The sequence below is a fragment of the Papaver somniferum genome, unplaced genomic scaffold (genome assembly GCF_003573695.1).
Source record: "Papaver somniferum cultivar HN1 unplaced genomic scaffold, ASM357369v1 unplaced-scaffold_133, whole genome shotgun sequence".
Classification (NCBI taxonomy): domain Eukaryota; kingdom Viridiplantae; phylum Streptophyta; class Magnoliopsida; order Ranunculales; family Papaveraceae; genus Papaver; species Papaver somniferum.
The window spans coordinates 17,691,814-17,711,633 of NW_020622492.1; positions in this window are offsets into that span (position 1 = coordinate 17,691,814).

Here is a 19,820-nt window from a genome sequence, read left to right on the forward strand (position 1 = left end):
CTTTTAATTAAGGTTATTAGTTTTATATGATTTAATTACCAACAATTAAAGGCATATCTCTAGAGAATAAAAATTAGTAATGTGCAATTACTAATTGGAGATTTTATATTGAGATATTTCGAGAAATATTGGAGAAAGCATTTACTGGGATTATGGAAACCGAGTGGGCATTTATTGCATATCTTGAAAATACTTTCGGTATTGGAAATTCCTTGGTGTCCAAACATCCTTGGTCTATAAATACCTGAGTTTTCATTTCTAGCAAACTATCCTAAGAGCCAGGAAAACTTCATCTTTTTGTTTTTTCTGGTGGAGCCGTATAATCGGAAAGGAAAGTACCCTAATCAGGTGATATCTCTTACGACCGCTCATTAAAGACTTCTGTGGGATAAAGAAGCTCTACGAGTATTGTTGGTGGAAACTAGATGATTGTAGTGTTATTAGTTTTCGATTGATTTGATTGACTAAAGGTTGTTGAAACTTTGATTGCACCTAGTTTTTTTATTCTTGAGAATCTTCTCTTCTGATATAAGATTCACTCAAACTAGATCGAAGTATCGACGGTATCTTTAGAACTTTTTGTAGATCTAAAGACATCTTGTGATAATCCATTGTTAACAAACTCCGTTCTGTGCATGATTGATGACAACATATTCAAGTGGTGTTGTGCAGGTTTTAATTGAATATTAAAGAAAATTTGAAGACGAAGAAGATTTCTTATTGGTTTCTTATATCGTTGTGTTGCACAAACCTTGATCGGTTGGGATTCAACTAGAATCAGATTTATTCGATTGATTAGTTGTGTGAGATCGGTAACGCCTAATAGTTCTCTTGAGATATTTTTTGATTGTTACAAATCCGAATCTTATTACTTAGCAATAGAGATTGGATTGTTCTAACTAGACAAAGGAGTTTATTAGATTAAACAGAAGATCCTTTGCATATGACTTGAGATATCTTTATCTTAAAGAATCAATAGAGTTGTTACCAAACAGATTTGTTGTTCCTTTACTGTTTGGAATACGATCCAAAGGAATTGTTCCAGTGCGTGCACTCATCGAAGTCGGAAGCGCAGGGATACTGAGGAACTAAGTGAACTAGGGTTAGTTGCTTGGTCTCAACTATACGAAGTTGGTTTAGATTTTGTATAGTGTCTTAATTCTGAGAGTATTCAATTCTGGACTAGGTCCCGGGGTTTTCTGCATTTGCGGTTTCCTCATTAACAAAATCTTGTTGTGTCATTTACTTTACCTTTCCGAAATTATAATTGTTATTATTATAATTTAAAGTAAATTACACAAACATTAACTTCATACATACTTGATAGTGATCCTATAGAGTTTGGTTAAGTCCGAACCTATTATCAAGTATCATACTTCGTTGTAGTATTGTCTCGATCTTGTATCCGTAGTCAATCACACAAGTTATCTTGTTGTCGCATTGTCTCGATCTGGTATCCATATACAATTACACGAAATGTGAACTGATTTGTTGTTTTGTCTCGACTCAGTCTATAAACAATCACTTTCGGTAGAGGACTTATAGGTGGATAAATAAAAGATTATGGTGTATTTGGGTACCCTCATCTTTTCACACGCAAACCATAAGGGTTACATCATATAAGATCGAATATTAAGGTTATGAAAACCAAAATCAGATATCCCATAAACCGGATACACATAGAAAAAATATGAATATTCATTCACAGTCTATGTAATCGGTTACTATCACAAGAAAAATTATAAAGAAATAATTGTATACATAATAATGATAGTTTTTGTTTCAAAAATAGACCTTATACAATAATTGAAGCAAATCAAAAGATTGATGTCTATTTTTCTGAATTAGATCTTTCAACAGTCTTCTTCAAAGATGATGCAGAATAAGATTAGGCCTAGCAGTTACAAAACTAGTTGTATTATCTAGTTTTTAGTTTTATTTTCAAATCCTCCTTGTAACTGCCAATAATTATGTGTTTCCTATATGAAGGCAGTATTGTAATGTTTTAAGATAATTGGAATTTGGTATTTTTGGAAAAGTAGAGTTTGTCTCTGTTTCAAGTGTTTATCACTTGGTTTATCTTTTGTTCCGTGGATTCAGAATAGTGTTTTGTGGATCCAGAACACACCTTGTGGATTCAAGGATTTATTACAATCAATGGAGTTCTGTTGATCAAGACCAATTTCCTTGTGGATTTAAGGTTGATTGTTGTTGCTGATTCTAGTTCGTTGCGCCTATTTTGTGTTCTCGTGGATTCGGAGCACCATCATCTTGTGGATTCAAGATCAACAAACATTCCGCTACGTCAATTGGCATCAGAGCAGGTTCATTCCTGTTTTTCCTAGAAGATCGATTGAGGATTCTCGTGATATCTCTCTATGGTTCTATCATTATTTAAATAAAAATAAAAATAAATAAATAAAGCCTAGTTCTGTTTGTTCATCATCAAAGTTGCATACTCATATCTATTTAAATGTCTCAATTCTCATACTCTTATACTGCCATATTTGTGAAACTTGGATTATTACTGGAACTGAATAAAAGAACGAAAGAAGAAAAGAAGTCTGTGAAGAAAAGAAGAAAACAATTGGGTTTTGTTTTCGAAAATAATGTTTTGGGATTACTCCGCAATATATGAAAGCCCAATATGTCCCAATCATCCGAATACAACTTTTGAATTTTGAATTTGAATTATAGCATGGTGGATCTTCCCTCTATGGTCTGTGTTTTAAAGTTTATATTTTATCACCAGGATCAGGCTATATGAGCAGTTTTCAAGGTTTTTTAGTAAGAAAGCATGTGGGGGAAATATTTATAGTTATCAAATTAATCTTTCGAAGAATATTAATCTTTGAACTTATGTCATGAGTGCATTGTTATTTCGCAATCATCAAGCTTCTTCAAAGGATAGATTTCCACTACATCATGATGCATGAATGTCCAAATATTAGATTCAACTCGTTGTTTTTCAATTTGGATTCGATACGAGTCCTTTAAAAGGTGGAGAGACTGATGCAAAATAAGATTAGACCTAGCAGTTACAAAACTAGTTGAATTATCTAGTTGTTAGTTTTATTTTCAAATCCTCCTTGTAACTGCCAATAATTATGTGTTTCCTATATAAAGGCAGTATTGTAATGTTTTAAGATAATTGGAATTTGATATTTTTGGAAAATTAGAGTTTGTCTCTATTTCAATTATTTGTCACTTGGTTTATCTTTTGTTCTATGGATTCAGAATAGTGTTTTGTGGATTTAGAACACACCTTGTGGATTCAAGGCTTTCTTGCAATCAATGGAGTTTTGTTAATCAAGACCCAGTTTCTTGTGGATTTAAGGTTGATTGTTGTTGTTGATTCTAGTTCGTTGCGCCTATTTTGTATTCTCGTGGATTCGGAGCACCATCATATTGTGGATTCAAAATCAACAAATATTCCGCTACGTCAAAAGATCATCTTCAATATCCTAAAATTTCTCGGGATCTTCATCAACTGCATCACGACTTATTTCCCGAATTCTACACATAGTACCTTGATTATTTTCACAGGCTAAAGAATTAATATTCCGAGCATACTCCGTATTACTGATTCCAAGTTTAATCAGCTTCCTTTGGTTACAGATAACAATTCTTAGTAATGCTTCCTGTCTATGATGAGTTTCAACAGTACTGAGGAGGACTTGACGAAGATTGAGAATATCAATCTTAGCATCCAAACTATTTTGGACCAGAAGATTCGTAACTCCTGCTTGAGATGTCACATCTTCATTATCTTTTCGTTATCCTCACAACCAGGTTTCTTGAAGGAGTCGACAATATTAATGGTTTCATTAGAAGTCATTCCACTCAACGCTTTTAGAATCTTAGCTTGAGATCTAGTTTGAGGATACATCTTTTAGTATAAGTTCTCAAAAAAGATGAGTACATATACCAGAGGATTTCAACACATACCAAACACAGATATCGGCCTTAAATAAATAATTCTGGCCAGATTCAAAAATATTTTCGCATCTTATGTGTTTCCAAATCATAAAGATTTTTCCGAAAAGAATCAATCTTCAAAATCATGTATCTAAAAATACTTCTAGACAAGAAAACTCATCCCGTTTACACAAGTTGTTGTAAGACAAAATTTTTTCCCATGAAGACTTATTAAATACCTTCAGGTAGATTGTGAATTCTCTCTATGTTGAATAACAGAAGTTAACATGATTCTTGATGTCCAGATACTTGTGCTTCCTTACATCAACCGATTGGGCATTGTAAGGATGCACTTTCCAACATTGTTAAGTATTGGGGTGATAGGGGTTTTTCTCACCAAGTACCATTGAAGCAACATCTTCTTTCTTATCTTTAGGGACATGATATTGTGTCCTCAAATGGGTTTCGAACGTGCTTGATACATCCTTTTCATCAGGAATATTCTGTGATGTTATATTCTTGATTACTTTTTGAGCCAGGATGGTATATCCTTTTTATTCGAACCCAAATAGTCTTGATCTGACATCAAACATATTTCATATATTTTTCTTTCAAGACATTCGATATGTTCTCTTAAGGTATCCATTCCTTCTTGAAAAATGTTTTTCTAAACATTTGTCAAGGTATACCTTTTGACATGATTCTGTAAGAAGGTCTTCTATAAGGATTTTATTCCTTATATGTGAATGTTCCAGTGATTGTGTAATATATTCATACTCTGAATTTTGTTGATTCACTTCATTACACAAAGCCAATTTTTGTTCCAAATAATCTGCCAGATTATTTTGAAGGCTGAGTGTTTCGCTTTCCTTCACAAATTCTTACATTTGGTTGAACAATAAGTTCTAGGACATCTTCCAGACTGTCAATGTATTTTCCTATTTCTGAAAAGGTTTTGACTTTGTTGTAAAAACTTTGTAATCCAACCAATAATTCAGGATTAGAACATGATACTGAATCAAAGTTCTTCTTTCTTTCTGGAATAGAAACAGAAGATTTTTCACCAGTAATTGGAGTCGGATCCAAAAAAATCTTTGAACTAGGTACTTGTTCTTTTTGTTTAGGATGCATTCTTTTCTCATCATGAGCATGATTCTCAATCAAGTTATCAGTCACAGACTTTGTCCTTGATTTTAGATAAGAATTACGAGACCTATTTCCATTGACCCTTTTTGAGAGGTTATTCTCAACATCTTGATGTACGTTAACTAATTCCTTTATAAGTTTAGCTTTACTTTTCTTATTTCGACTCATTTCTTATAGGTTGGATCGCACCAAAAATAAATTGTTATATCTTTTCGTGTTTGCTAACTCTGATACCAATTGAAAAGACGAGGGTACCCAAATACACCACAATCTTTTATGTATCCACCTATAATCCCTCTTACCGAAAGTGATCGTCTATGGACAGAGTAGAGACAATACAACAAATCGGTATTCACACTTTGTGTGATTTTCTATGGATACGAGATCAAGACAACACGACTACCAAAGTGTGATACTTGATAATAGGTTCAGACTTAACCAAACTTTATAGGATCAGTATCAAGTATGTGCGGAGTTAATATTTGTGTAATTTACATTAAATCATATAAACAAATATAATTGCAGAAAATAAAATTAAATCACACAGCAAGATTTTGTTAATGAGGAAAACTGCAAACGCAGAAAAACCCCGGGACCTAGTCCAGAATTGAATACTCTCATAATTAACCGCTATACAAAATCTAAACCAACTTCGTATAGTTGAGACCAAGAAAATACCCCTAGTTCACTTAGTTTCCTCAGTATCCCTGCACTTCCGACTTCGATGAGCGCACGCACTGGAACAATTCCTTTGGATCGTATTCCAAACAGTAAAGGAACAACAAATCTGTTTGGTAACAACTCTTTTGATTCTTTCAAGATAAATATATCTCAAGTCATACGCAAAGGATCTTACATTTAATCTAATAAACTCCTTTGCCTGGTGTTGATGGTGGTTTTTAGCTTGGGTTTAAAATTGTAAAACCTTGCATTTGATGTGACGTCACTTTGTAAGGAAGCGGATCCATGAGTGCCAACCTCATCACTGGCATATTTATTGATCCGTTCAATATATTTACATGAAATTTATCCAGACTGGCGCATGTATCAACAATCCCAGATGCTCTGTAAATTTCGGCGCCTTGCCTATATTACTTATTAATATAAGACTCACTGAGTACCTTTCCTGTGCTATGTTCCCCGGCAGAACCCTTAATATCGGTATGACATGACGGATTTGTGTTCACTCGCAACAGAGTAGCACAGATCTCCAAGTACCAAAGTTAAGGCCCTTGCACAAAACACTTAGTCAGAAAGTGCAGTGCACTCTGTAAATAAAGAATTTTGTGCCAGCACATAGAATTCAATCAAGTTTGTGATAACTCACAAAACTCATGAACCTGACTAATTTACAAAGTTAGGGTTTTTGCGCCCTGCGCAGTATATTAGACCCCGTCGGTCGAGATTATGCTCAAACAAATAAGAAATTAATCCGCTGTGGATTAGTAGGAGCAGGGTCCTACCCAAAATCAGAATACAAAGAATAACGGAGCCTCGGGGTAGGAGCAACAATAAAAGGGAGCATGGTCGCGCCATAGGCTAGCCAGCGCCGCTTGGCCACGCCCCATGCTACTCAACCGGCCCTTATTCCTTTATCGACCAATCAGGTCGCATTAAACTGCCATGCGTACCAAAAGGGTAGCCGCGCCCGTGCTTGGTCGGCCCCCTACTTTCAGTGACCAATCAGGTTGCTCTAAACCTTCCACAGCCTTAAAAGAGGTGGAAATTGTGTCAACAGGTCGCCATACTAAGTTGGCTTTCCAAAACCGTGCCAACATGCTAACGACATGCCAAACATGCCAAAACAAGAATGCCAGGCGCACATGCCAAACGCACATGCCAAACGCGCCACTTACCGCGACAGCATGCCAAAACTTGCCAACCCACTCTCCGTGGGTGACCAGCTTCACAATAGACTTCAATTTGGCTAGCCTAAACCCTAGGACCAGCCATGATCTTGTGGCGGTGGAAGAAACCCTAATTTCTAATCGTGGCAAAAAACTATGCCACCTCGGGCCCGTAACATGCCACAAGCCGTACGGACTTAGGAAACCCTAAAAAAAGGCGCCACACCATATCCACCCGTGGAAATATTTGTTCATGTGGTCGTTTCTACATGGTGTCCTGCCTATGGCTCCTCCGACATGACTCTGGCATCGTTTGTATAAAATACCATACCATGGCCTCCTACCGCATGCTACATGCCATATATGCTAATTAGGGTTTCGTCATGCCAAACCCTAATTTAGGCAAAGTTGCTACGCCAACCGAGCCAAACAATGTTCCACAGAACATGGAGATCAATGTGGCCATTGAAATTGATGTTGCTACACCACGTTTGAGTCTAACACCAACGTGCCAAAATTTCAGTGGCCATGGCTACGCCAGGCGCCACTTGCACCATCGTGCCGCTGGCATGCACAAACTATGCCAGCCATTCCACCGTGCCGCTGGCATGCACGAACTATGCCAGCCATGCCGCTGGCATGCACTAAAGGCGTCATTGTGCCACTATCAGGCGCCAACAGAAGGTATCCATAATCAACAGCTACCCTTCCTCATGAGATGCAATCTCAGCCATCCAAGTTCGCCACCAAGCTGGCAGGCTTGTGGTAATTTTTGGGCGACCAACCGCCTAAATATAGTGGCCATGGCTACGTCAGGCGCCACTTGCACCATCGTGCCACTGGCATGCACGAGCCGTGCCAGCCATGCCGCACTTCCACTAGCATACACCAAAACACCACTGTGCCATTATCAGGCGCCAACACAAGGTAGCCATAAACAACGGCTACCCTTCCTCATGAGATGTGATCTCAGCCATCGAAGTTTGCTACCGAACTGACAAACTTGTGGAAAGTTTTAGGCGACCAGCCAAGACGAGCCGAATAACATCACATGTTATTTTCCTATGGAAAACCTCTTGATTTTAACTTTCCACACGTAGCAAAGTGCTACATGTTTTCCACGAAAACACTCGAGACATCAAACATGTCACAAACTGGGGGATACTCATCGGGGTATTGGTCTGGCGGTTTACAGTGTGCGGCGTGCAATACGTCCGTTACAAGAAAGTGTCATAAAGTGGGGCGGTTAGTAATGGAAAGAAGTAATGGTATAAACGGATCCTTCATTATGGAAGCATAATGCCTAACGTTAGACGTTACTCTATTCTTCCACCAATAAATTATTTTCCACTTCCTATGAGGCCAGGGTACGTTTTATTACGACTTGTATAAATAGGTTTTCACCTATTTACACCGGACAACAAGTTTCGGTTGGAGAACAACATAGTATCCAGAAATCACCTGGTAGATTTCCGTTCTGCTAGCCAGTTCTAGTTTCTGATACAAGTCATAAATAACCACACCTTCAGGATCAACGATTCTGGTCTCAACACTTTCTTCGCTTCCCTCCCTAAGACCAACCCTTCTCCTTCACTTTGTGACCGAAGCAAGCATGGAACGACCATTTCTGGGTTTAGGCCAGGATTGTACAGATTGATCTCTCGAATCAAAAGTACTCCCGTGCAGTACATTGTTTAGGGTTTAGACTCGTTTCTCATCCACACACACGAATTTACCAAAACCAACAGAAACCGTTTTCACCCTCAAACACCTGGTTAGATCAATCTATCCAGTAACTACCAAAGTAGTCAAGTTTAGATTCACAATCAATCGATATAGATTCCAACAAGAAACTATAAAGTGATGCCGATCTCATGCAACTAATCAATCGAATAAATCTGATTATAGTTGGATCCTAACCGATCAAGGTTTGTGCACACCCAAAGATATGAGAACCAAAAAAGAAATCTTCTTCGTCTTCAAATATTCTTTAATCTTCAATAAACACCTGCAAAACACCACTTGAATCTCTTGTGATCAATCACACACATACGGAGTCTGTTAACAATGGAGTATCACACATATGTCTTTAGATCTACAAACAGATCTAAAGATCCTGATACTTCGATCTATTTTGAGTGAATCTTATATCAGAAGAGAATATTCTCAAGAATAAACAAACTAGGTGCAATCAAAGTTTCAAAAACCGTTAGTCTATCATATCAATCGAAAACTAATAACACTGCAATTATCTAGTTTCCACCAACAGTACTCGTAGATCTTCTTGATCTCATAGAAGTCTTTAAACGAACGGTCGTAAGAGATTTAACCTAATTAGGACACTTTCCTCTCCGAATAGACGGCTCCACTAGAAACAACAAGAAGATGAAGTTTGCCTGGCGCTCAGGATAGTTTGCTAGAAATGCAAACTTAGGTATTTATAGACCAAGGATGTTTGGACACCAAAGAATTTCCAAAACCGAAAATATTCCCAAGATATGCAATGAATAGCAAAATTCCTAATTCCAATAAATGCTTGTCCAAAATTTCTGAAATCTCTCAATAGAAAATCTCCAATTAGTAAATGCACATTACTAATTTTTATTCTCTAGAGATATGCATTTAATTGCTGGTAATTAAAGCATATAAAACCAAAAATCTTAATTAAAAGATTCTCAATTTATTTCGGCCAAAGAAGAAACAATTTCATTAATTTTCGGATAGATAAAACACACTTTCTCTTACAGCTTAAATGACCAATAATTAGACCTAATCCTACGCAATGGATGGCGAGCACGTGTCCTTCATCAAACGGACAGTGACACCGAATAACAGATTTGCTAAACACACTCAGCTAACTACTACGGGCAGATTAATTGGACAACCCCTACTCTGCACACTGTGACAATCCATTCATTTGTCCGATATCCAAAGGTATGTTCGCTAACATTATAATTGTTTGATTTGTTTAATTCCGGTGTTCGGACCCTAATTTTCGTCTTTGATTCTTTGATTAGATTTATTGGTTGCTGATATGAACACAATGCGATTACATTATGAATATTTTTAGTTAATACTCTGTGTTCTCCAATTTCGAATTCCATTTTAAATAGTGATCCATCAAAAGTTTTTCCATCAAATTGCATATATAATTAATATCACATGAAACCCTAAAAAAAAATTATTTTTGAAATTAACTCTAAAACCAACATAACCAAATATATCTAGATGTCCATGCTTTAATTAAAGAAAAATAGAAAAATGTCCATGAAAATAAGCCAGAAAGGTGTAAACTTTTACCTACCCATATTGAAAGCAGACCAAAATTAGCAGATGTATATTCGTTAAAGAAAGTAGGAATAGTCCCCCCATTTGATATAATAGTTAATCCCATGCATGTGATTTAAAGGAGTACTTCTGGATAGACCACATTTGTTGTAGTTGTTCCTTCGTCGTTTTCTGACATCAACAACCTCATTTGCCTCGCCGTTGTGCATCTCGAAAACCACGTATAGCTGTCTATGACTGAACACCAAAGAATGATAGGCCATATGCATAATACTTTAGAGGAGTTACGCATTCTGAATTATTTCAAAGTGCGGAATAGATCATGCAAAACGTCTTCTCCAATTGAAATTAGTTGGACTCCTCCTAATCAAGATGAAATCATGATTTGTTGTGATGGTGCTTCTTTCGGAAACCCGGGCCAAGCTGGTTCAGGTGTGGTTTTCCGGAATGCAAATTCGGAGGTGCTTGGTGTTCTCTGTGTTGGCCTTGGTTGGCAAACAAATTTCTATGCGGAAATATGTGCGATAATTTATGGTGCGATTATGGCTAAGAGATGGAATCTGCGGAATATTTGCATTCGTTCTGATTCGAAGAGTTGCATTCAAGCTTTTCAAAAGGAGGAATTGCCGTGGCAGCTGGTGCAGAAGTGGAAAATTGCGAAGTCTTTCTACACCAATGTCCGTTATATTCATAGCTATAGGAAGGTTAATTTTTCAGCTGATGCCTCGGCCAAGCAAGCCTGTTTGTTGGCTGAGGATATTTTTGAGTTTTTTGAGGGTAGGCCAGGTTTTATTCCATTTGTGGAATGGCCTGGAAGGGTTTATTATCGTTTCAAATAGGTCTTTCCAGTGAGTGGCCTAGCGGCTAGTCATTAGGAAGTCCTAGTCCCTGTACAGTTTTCGCTTTTTTAATTTTATTTGACTGAGTAAAAAAAAAAAGACTGAACACCGGCGTTTTTAAATCGATTCCCATGAATTTCACCGACTGTCCTTGAGACTTGTTAGTCGTCATCGCATATGCCAACCTTACAGTTACCGGGAATTGCCTTCTTGTCATCCTAACTGGGACGTCGACAGAAGATGGGGTCAACGATATCCTTGGGATGAATACAATCTGGCCCTATTTGTCACCTTTCAAGATCATCGCTCTTATGGCATGCGGAAGACACATCTCCACCCTCAGTCTTGTTCCGTTACAAAGGCTCTCTCTTGGAGCTATATTCCTGACCATTACTCTAGAGAATTAATGACCCGTGTCGTCACAGTGTTATTAGCTCTGATGACCCAATTATTGGTCGACCAAAGGGAGACCTTCTATAGGATAACTCATATGGATTTTGTCCGTCACACTTTTATGGTCCTCAAAATCGAGTCCCCCCCAAAAAAAATTGATTTTCCAAAATTGATCAACTCAAGATCGTTTTTCTTCAAACTTTTTGCAGTTAAGAGATCTTAATTGTAATATCTCTCATAAATCGAAACAAATATTGAAAAATATCATCCATGATCAAATAATTTCTTGATTGAAGCTTCAGTGAAGAAAAATGTTTTCTTAAAATTTTGATTTTTCAATTTCATAAATAGTACGTCGTTTTTCTTCGAAAATCTACCACAATATAGTTTATAATCACTTTATTTTATACGTGTTGAAAGGAATTTGGATAAAGTTGATCAAAATCGAAGAATTTTTAGTTTCAAAAAAAAACAGAAAAACGGGTCACGCATTGTTGATTCGGGCGGAGAAGAAAGGCTCCATGGATTATTTTGTAACACATATAATTGTTACAAATTCCGTGACCGCGACCGTCACTAATATATATTCTTTCGAAACCATGGTCAAATAGTTTATAAAATATATCGGTTGCAAATTCTTTTGTTCTTCTTGGGCAACCCCAACTCCTGAAGCAGTAATCTAGTACTAAAACCTAGGATATAAGCTGAGAACCCAGGTTATAAGCTGAGTTATCATAGTTAATATAAAATCGCTGGTTGAAATCTTATATAATTTTCCTTGATATTTAACCACGATTTTAGCCTCTTTGATTTCTTCCATCTCAAATGGAAAAGCATTTAAATTATACCTATCGATATCTTCCAATAATTTAGAATGTATGGCTAATTAAGCACAACAAACGATGACCGAGACTCCTAACAGTTGACTTAGCAATCTATTATTAATGGCAGACTACATAAGCAGAAGTTCAATTATCTTATTGGATTCTTGTTCAATGAGAGGGATTTAGGACATCCGGATTCGTTTGGATCTTCAAGATTTTGGGCAAATTACTCCATTTTAATTGGAGCATCTCTTATCGAAGAAGATAATTATTTCAAATGGTCGGAGTTGATTCCGGTTCACACCATCATTCATCAATACTTCTGATACAAAAATTAGATATCTTTGCGGTGCGTGGCTCTTTCTCTTCGTGATGTATTTGCAATTGGTGTCATCAATTGTATTTGGGTGTTGATTATCTTGTATTTTGGTGTTTTTGATAATCTTGTAAGCGATCATGTAATCACTATTTTAGTTTGAATGAATTGAAATGTGATTCCCAAAAAAATAAAATAAAATTGGATTCTTGTTGAAACCATAAATCGTTGTTCAAAAAAATCGAGCAGAAAGAATAAAAAATCATTGTTCCAAAAAATAAACCTTCGCCGGTTAATAGTTTCACTGCCAACACACTCTTAACCAATAATATTTTCAAAACTCAAAAGAAGGCCTATAAAACACGCTCTTTCGTTCTTTAACATCTCCACCATCAGAAAGGAACTTCCCCTACAAATTCATAGTGAAAGGAGTAAAATTTTTATTTATTCTGACAAAAGAATGCGTAATCGTACATTCAAGAACAAACAAACTCTTTCCATAATGTGATGAGATTAATATGTTACTTTCTGTGCTCCTAATTCTCTTGGTGTCTTCCCTGATTCTGTTTGCTAATAATATTTCTTTACCCCGCAGTAGCACCAATTTATCGCCTGCATTAATTTTTTGGCAGGGACATTAGTAAAATTTCTGAATCTTTTTTTCAGGGACATTATCCTGAAAAATAAAATAAAGTATTGCCTAAACATTAACTTACCTTAGGAAATTTGTATACCTAGTCCGATTTATTTCCTTGCTTAAATTAAGTGCCGATGAGAGCCGGTAATTATTAACTTACCTTAGGCAATTCTCAAAGCACCAAATTACAATTTTGAAGTATTTACAAAGAAACCAATAGCTCAATAGCTCAATGTGACTGCCAAAAGATGTATCGAACCATATCAGTATATAGAAAGCAAAGATAAATTTTGGAAGAATGTAAAGAAGCGGCACATAACAGACGAACATAGTATCTAAACCTAACGAAGTTTTTTTATGACACACGGACGGAAAATTTTCCCAAAATTAGAAAGCCTGAGTGTTAATCTCCCCTCAACTGGGTCTGTCAAAAAGTTAACAACCGTTTCTTTCTTTGCTGAGATACTAGCTCTCCAAAGTACATTTGTATTCTTATTTTTGGATGGGCTAATGGTAAACACACATGTGTTGACCTTACTGGGATTTCTCCGTTCGTAGGTATCGGACATGACACCTTCACAGTTGGCCAAGCAGCACTGAGGGCTGCCTCAGGTAATATATCAAAGCATGTATTGATAATGAACATGCTTTTATCCCCTTTGCTTTTGATACTTTCGGTTTTTTGGCTCCAGAGATGGTTGAACTACTCAAGAGAGTTCAGAAAGTCATGCACAGTAATGTCGTGACCGCCGGTTCGAGAGAGTTTGTTTTCAAGAGGATAGGATTTGCAATTCAAAAGGAGCTTGCGGCGCAGCTTGTCGCTCGCTCGCCTGCTATGTAGTTTTTCTTTTTTTTAGACTTTATAATCATAAATTTCTGAATTTAACGACCAATACATATTCCCTAAAAAACATTCCCGAATAAGTTCCCGCAAAGCGTCGGTTGGAGGAGTTTTAAATTTTTGTTAAGTATTATTCCCTACGTTTCTAAAAATAGGCTTGTTTGGTTTTCACAAAAATTAAGAAAACTAATCATTGAAGCCACTTTTCCATGTTTTTTCCTAATTATACTTGATAGTTATAAAGATAGTCGAGTGACTTTGGGGTTTACATAGGTCTGTATATTGTAAAGGACTAACTTACACTCACAATCTTTCTCTCTCCTTCTCTTCCTCAATTTTTCGATCCCCTTACTCTTGGTGGAGAGGGGGTATTTATAGGGTTAGAGTGTGGGACCCATATCTGAGGGTCGTTGGAACCTCATCTTCTTGTGTTTTGTGTCCATCACGCGGGGGTCTTCGTTCATTACTTCATCACGCAGAGTCGTCCTCGTTCGTTCCACGGGTTGATCGACACGTATGCTGCTCAGAGTGTTTGATGCGGGTAGTTGAGGCACCTGCTCGTGTCAGGCAAGTGTCTTCTTCCCCTGTCACATCCATGTCAGTTCACCTTCTCTCCACCGTTGATCTTGGCTTCTTTTGGGGATGAGATAAAGTAACTCTTCGGGAGTTATTTGGTGCTCCGCAGTACATCGTGTTACCGGTACATCTTTTTAACTTCTGCCCTTAGATTTGTTCGGGCAAAGATCCAACGTCGGCGGGATAGGAATCTTGGTTGTGGGCGCGTGTCATCATGCTTTGATGACTTTGTCCGCATGCTCTCCACGTATGTTCCTATATACACGTGTTTGATGATGAAATATGTGCACACAATTTGCCCCTTTTCTTCGGGCTTGAGTGTTTAGTGGGAGCATTGAAGAAAACATTCGTTACATATTCTTCCTCTCTCCTAATAACTTCTCCTAGATACTTGGGAATGTTTCTTATTCGTGCATTAACTGCTCATTTAATGGGCACGTTTCCCATTCCTCCCTTAACTTCCTTCTCTTTATTTCGAGTATATTAAGGAGGGGAGAAAAATTAATTTCATTCTCCTTGAAAATTAATTTCATTCTCTGTCATTCTTCATTCTTTGTTCTTCAACCATTAAATTCTCTGTCTTAGCATTAATCACGATCACTTCTTCATTGTTTCTGGTTTGTTGTCCTCTTTCTGCTGCTGTTTGTGGTGGTAAGGTTTCTTTTCTTTGTTCCTGTTGCTTTAAGCTGTGTTGATTGTAAATTTTCTGGTGTTGATCGTATTGTAGCCTCCCATTTCTTCTGCTGTCGTCCCTTGTTTGTGATGAAGAACCTCTTTTAATGCTTGTATGCTAGTTTGCCCCTGTTCTTCATCTCAAATCGAGGAGGCCATTGTTTTACTTGTATTGATTGGACTTTTGAGTTTAGGGTTTTAGGGTTTTGGGGAATTTCAAACATGTATGCTAGTTTTAGGGTTTCTGTGCTATGTTGAGATGGACTGCTATTTTTGTGGTTTTTTGATCTTTGTTGATGTCCTTGTGTTTGTTTACAAGTTGTTTATGTTGTACCTCTTCGCAGCCATGTCTGACCGTCCGCGGATTCCTTATCAAACTCCGGGTTCTCGTCTACCGAGATCCCCTCCACGTAGAGAGTCTCAAATGGATCCCCGTGGTATTAGAGTTTCTTCTTCTGGGGCGAAGGCCTCTCCTCCTAGGAAAGAGGGTCCCTCAAAAAATCCTTCCGGGTCTCGAAACGCTGCCGATCGTGCGGTTTCTCGTCCTCGTGATGACGTTAGGTGTACGCAGACACCTCCTCGTGTTGTTGCCTTTGATGTTCCGCCTCTGTGTTCAGTAGTGCCCGTGCAGCACCCTCTGCCGACGCCTCCAGTACTTTCTTTCAAAGGGAAGAACTCCAAAGTTGTTGTGCCGAGAGCCGAATCGTCTAAGAATCCTCCTTTGAAAAGAAAAGCTTCCGAAGCTTTTGTTGGTTCGTCCGATCCCGCGGAAGGGGATGAGGCTGCCCCGGTGATACGCAGCGTTTCGGTCAGCAAGAAGAAAGTCACATTTAAACATATTGACCTTAAATTTTTCAAGGAGAAGCATGAGCTTCAAGCCTTCGAGGTTCGTTTCTATGCCCCTGAGGATGATATTACTTACGAGCTCATCTCGAAGTATCAGTTTGATGAATTTCACTTGTTGACTACGGTTGGAGCCTTCGAGGCGGGCCTTATGCTGCCGTTGTACAAGTCTGGTGACTCCTTTTATTACGATGTGCTCGCTGGTCGTGAAGGCTCTTCCACCAATACTCACAGTCGTTCTGTGTCGCAATTATCGGGGAATTATCTCCATGCACTGAGGGAGTGTTATCTGCGGAGTAAGGGGGAGACGACGATGACGTGTTACGTTCCAAATCCCGCGGAGAGGGAATGGTATAATCCTGAAAACTTCAACAACTCCTTTGGTGATTACGTCAATAGTAGGAACCGTAAACCGTGGAGTGTTAGCCTTCGGAATCTCGCTGCTCCTCGGGGCGAAGTTCGTCTGTTAAGTGAGGTCAGCGATGCAAAACTGAAGTACGTTCCAGGCACCGAGGGGTCTAGTCAGCGGAAACTTTTTCCGGCACGTGAGAGGATCAAGCGTGACCATGACTACGAGTGGCACGCTACTGTTATCGAAGTTGTTGGTCCTTGGGCGTACGGTTGGATTCCCGGTCCACGCGGTTGGCGTCCTTCTGAGAGTAGAAGTCCACGTGAATCTCCTCCTGCTCGTTATGGAGATTTCTGTCCCTGGCGTTTAAACTTCGCAGGTATGAACTTTCCTTATGCCCTCGACGTCGTTGAAGGAGACGAGGAGGAAGGTTCTTGTGCTATACTTCCACCGAAGAGTGCCACTACTGCCAAGGTATGGTTATTGCAGATTCTGGCCGCGCCTCTCCTCTTTTTTGAAAATCAAACTGTTCGAAAAAATAACTCTGTGGAACATGTGTTGGTTTGCAGGTTTCGAAGAAGAAAAAGATTGGGCCGAAGAAGTCTTCTACCATTGTGATGGGTGAGGCTGAGGTTCATGAAGAAGTTACCAGTCCGGTAAACGAAGAGTTTGCCGAGGATGAGGAGATTTCTGATGGGGAAGAACGCACTGATACTAATGCCGCGGAGGAGGAGATTGGTGCGGGTTGTGATGGTGATAGAGGGAAAAATAATGCCGCGGTAGCTGACGGCAGTGTTATCGCTGATATGTTTGTTCCTGCTGGTGATGCTGCGGAAACTCTCCCCACCATTTCTCAAGAGTTTTCTTTTGACAGGGTTTATTCTGCAGGGGAACTCTTTGACGATGCTCTTGATTTTCCTGAAGACTTCTCTCTACTTTCCCCCAATGATGATTGGGATGTGCTCGGGGGGTCTGGTAAGGAAGACGCTGCTGTTCAGGATGGAGGCACGAATGATCACGATGCGCATGTTGATGCAGAAACTTGTGCTGATGGGGAAATATCAGCAAAGGGGAAGTCCGTGGTTGACTCGCCTTCCGAGGATTTCCCTTATTCGCTGACGTTTGAGGGTGAGGACGCCATAATGGATTGGCTCAAGAAAAAGGGTCTGCTGTTTGTCCCTCATCCTGCCCCGGTGGTTGCTGGTGAAAAGGATTCTGATGCGTATACCCGTCGGATGATGGAACTATCTTCCAAGGCGCGGGTATCTGAGATGTATGGGAAAAGCTTGAGTTTTCCCGAAGCTTCCCTCGTATCGGAGCCTCCTACTTCTGTCGCGGATATGATGGCCATAGCCTATGGGTATCAATATGGTTTTCCTCAGCAGCGTGTCTTGGAGGTAAGTCTTCGTGTCTTCGTACATATCTCTTCGTGATGATTGAATCCTTCGGTGTAATAATGTTTGATGTTTTGATGTGTAGATGATGAGGAGTGAGCATTGTAACCATGTGTTGTATCAGTTCTTTAAAGCGAAATCTTTGAAGCTGGAGGCTAAGCTTCGTCACAGAGAAAAGGAATTGTCTGCGGCTGAGGTGGAAATAGAAGAACTGAAGAAAAGCCTTAAAGAGAAAGAAAGGCTGGGTGAAGCGGAGGCTGGTCTTCGTTCAGAGCTTGCTGCCGTTCGCGCTGAGTTAGAGCAAACTCGCGGCCAAGTTTCAGCTTTCACAGGGTTGGTTCTTTTTCCTCTTTTACCCTCACAGTGCGTCGTAATTCCTCTATATTACTTAGTTGTTCTGTCTGAGTCTCCCCACCCTATCTCCAGTGGGTGGCGTCCCCGAGCTGATATGGATTCGAAACGAAAGGGCACGGAAAAAGTCTCGTATCAAAGATCTGGTCGAGAAAATTAAGAGCGAAGCCAAAAAGTGGGACGCCCGGGCTGAGGTATGGCGCGCAAGGCATGTTCAAATGGTTGATATGCAGAATCTGTATAACCATGACCATACTTTGTTCAATGGTACACTGCTGTGGACACGTGAGAATCTGCGGGAATCCCGTGAGCGCACTTCATTGTTGGAGTCTAGGATACATCTTCTGGAAGAGGAATTACGAGACGCTCACTCCCTTCCTTTTCCGGGAAGAGCATGTTGTGTCTTACCAGAGAAAGGGACGATGCCCGAGCCGAAGTTGGGGCTCTAAGCAAGGCCCTTGCTGCGTCTCGCGCTGAAATAGCTCGCTAGGCTGAGTCTGAGAGAAATCTTGAAGTATGTATGTACAGACTTAGCAAAGGGGTATCAGAGATAAACAACGAAGTCAACCACCTTCGTCACATGGATTCGATGAAGCAGGTAGAATTAGATGCCAATCAATTTACTCTCACCAACCTTCAACTAGATTATAAGAAATTATCCGCGGAATATGACCATCTTGATGAAGCGCGAGATGCAGTTGTTAATGAGTATGAAGAGGCTTCGGCTTGTGTCGAAGGTATAACCCTATTTCATCGAGTGTGATTGTTTCTTTTCTGTGCTAACTCCCTGGTGTTGTCTTTTTCAGAGCTCGAGGGACAACTCCGCGTTGCAAATGAAAAATTTGAAAAGGCTCAATCTTCCTTAGCGCAGCAGGAAGAACAAACTAATCATTTTAAGAGTTTGGCGGCATCCCGCGAGGAGGCCGTTGGTGCTGCTTCTAAAGAAGTAAATCGTCTATCTTCGTTGTTATCCCAAGCCCAACAGCGGAAGACAATTATTATGCATAAGGCTCGGTGTCAATTGGCTGAGGAGACAAACAAGATGCTGGAGAAGATTGAGCTTGGCCTCAAGACCGAGCATGGCCTCGTGAAGAGTTATCTGCGTCGTCCAGTGCCTGCTTCCTTGCCTGGCTCCTCGGGACCCTCATCTGATGGGAGCGTCCCTTCAACTCTTCGGAACAACCCTGCTGATGGGGCGACATCATCTAAGTAGAGACCACGACATCATTATCCTTCTGTTAGATTTTGCTAGTATTTTGTAAAAAGAATATTTTTGATGTGTATTCCTTGTATTGGCCTTGCCGCTTTTTGTAACCAACCTTTATGAAATGGATCATTTTTTTGATATGCCTGCAATATCAGTTTGTTGTTTATTTTAAGCATTGTGATGAAAGACGCTAAAAACAAAAGAAGAGTTTTTTAAGTGTTTGGGTGCGATACCGAAGGGAGGTACCTTCGTGATCGGCTTGAGACCTGTCACCCCACTGGAGAACCCTTGGCCAGAGGATTCCCAGACGGTGGGGGCCGAGGCAACGTTCTAGGATATGGGGTTAAAATATTTACATACACCCATTTCGTCGACCCGT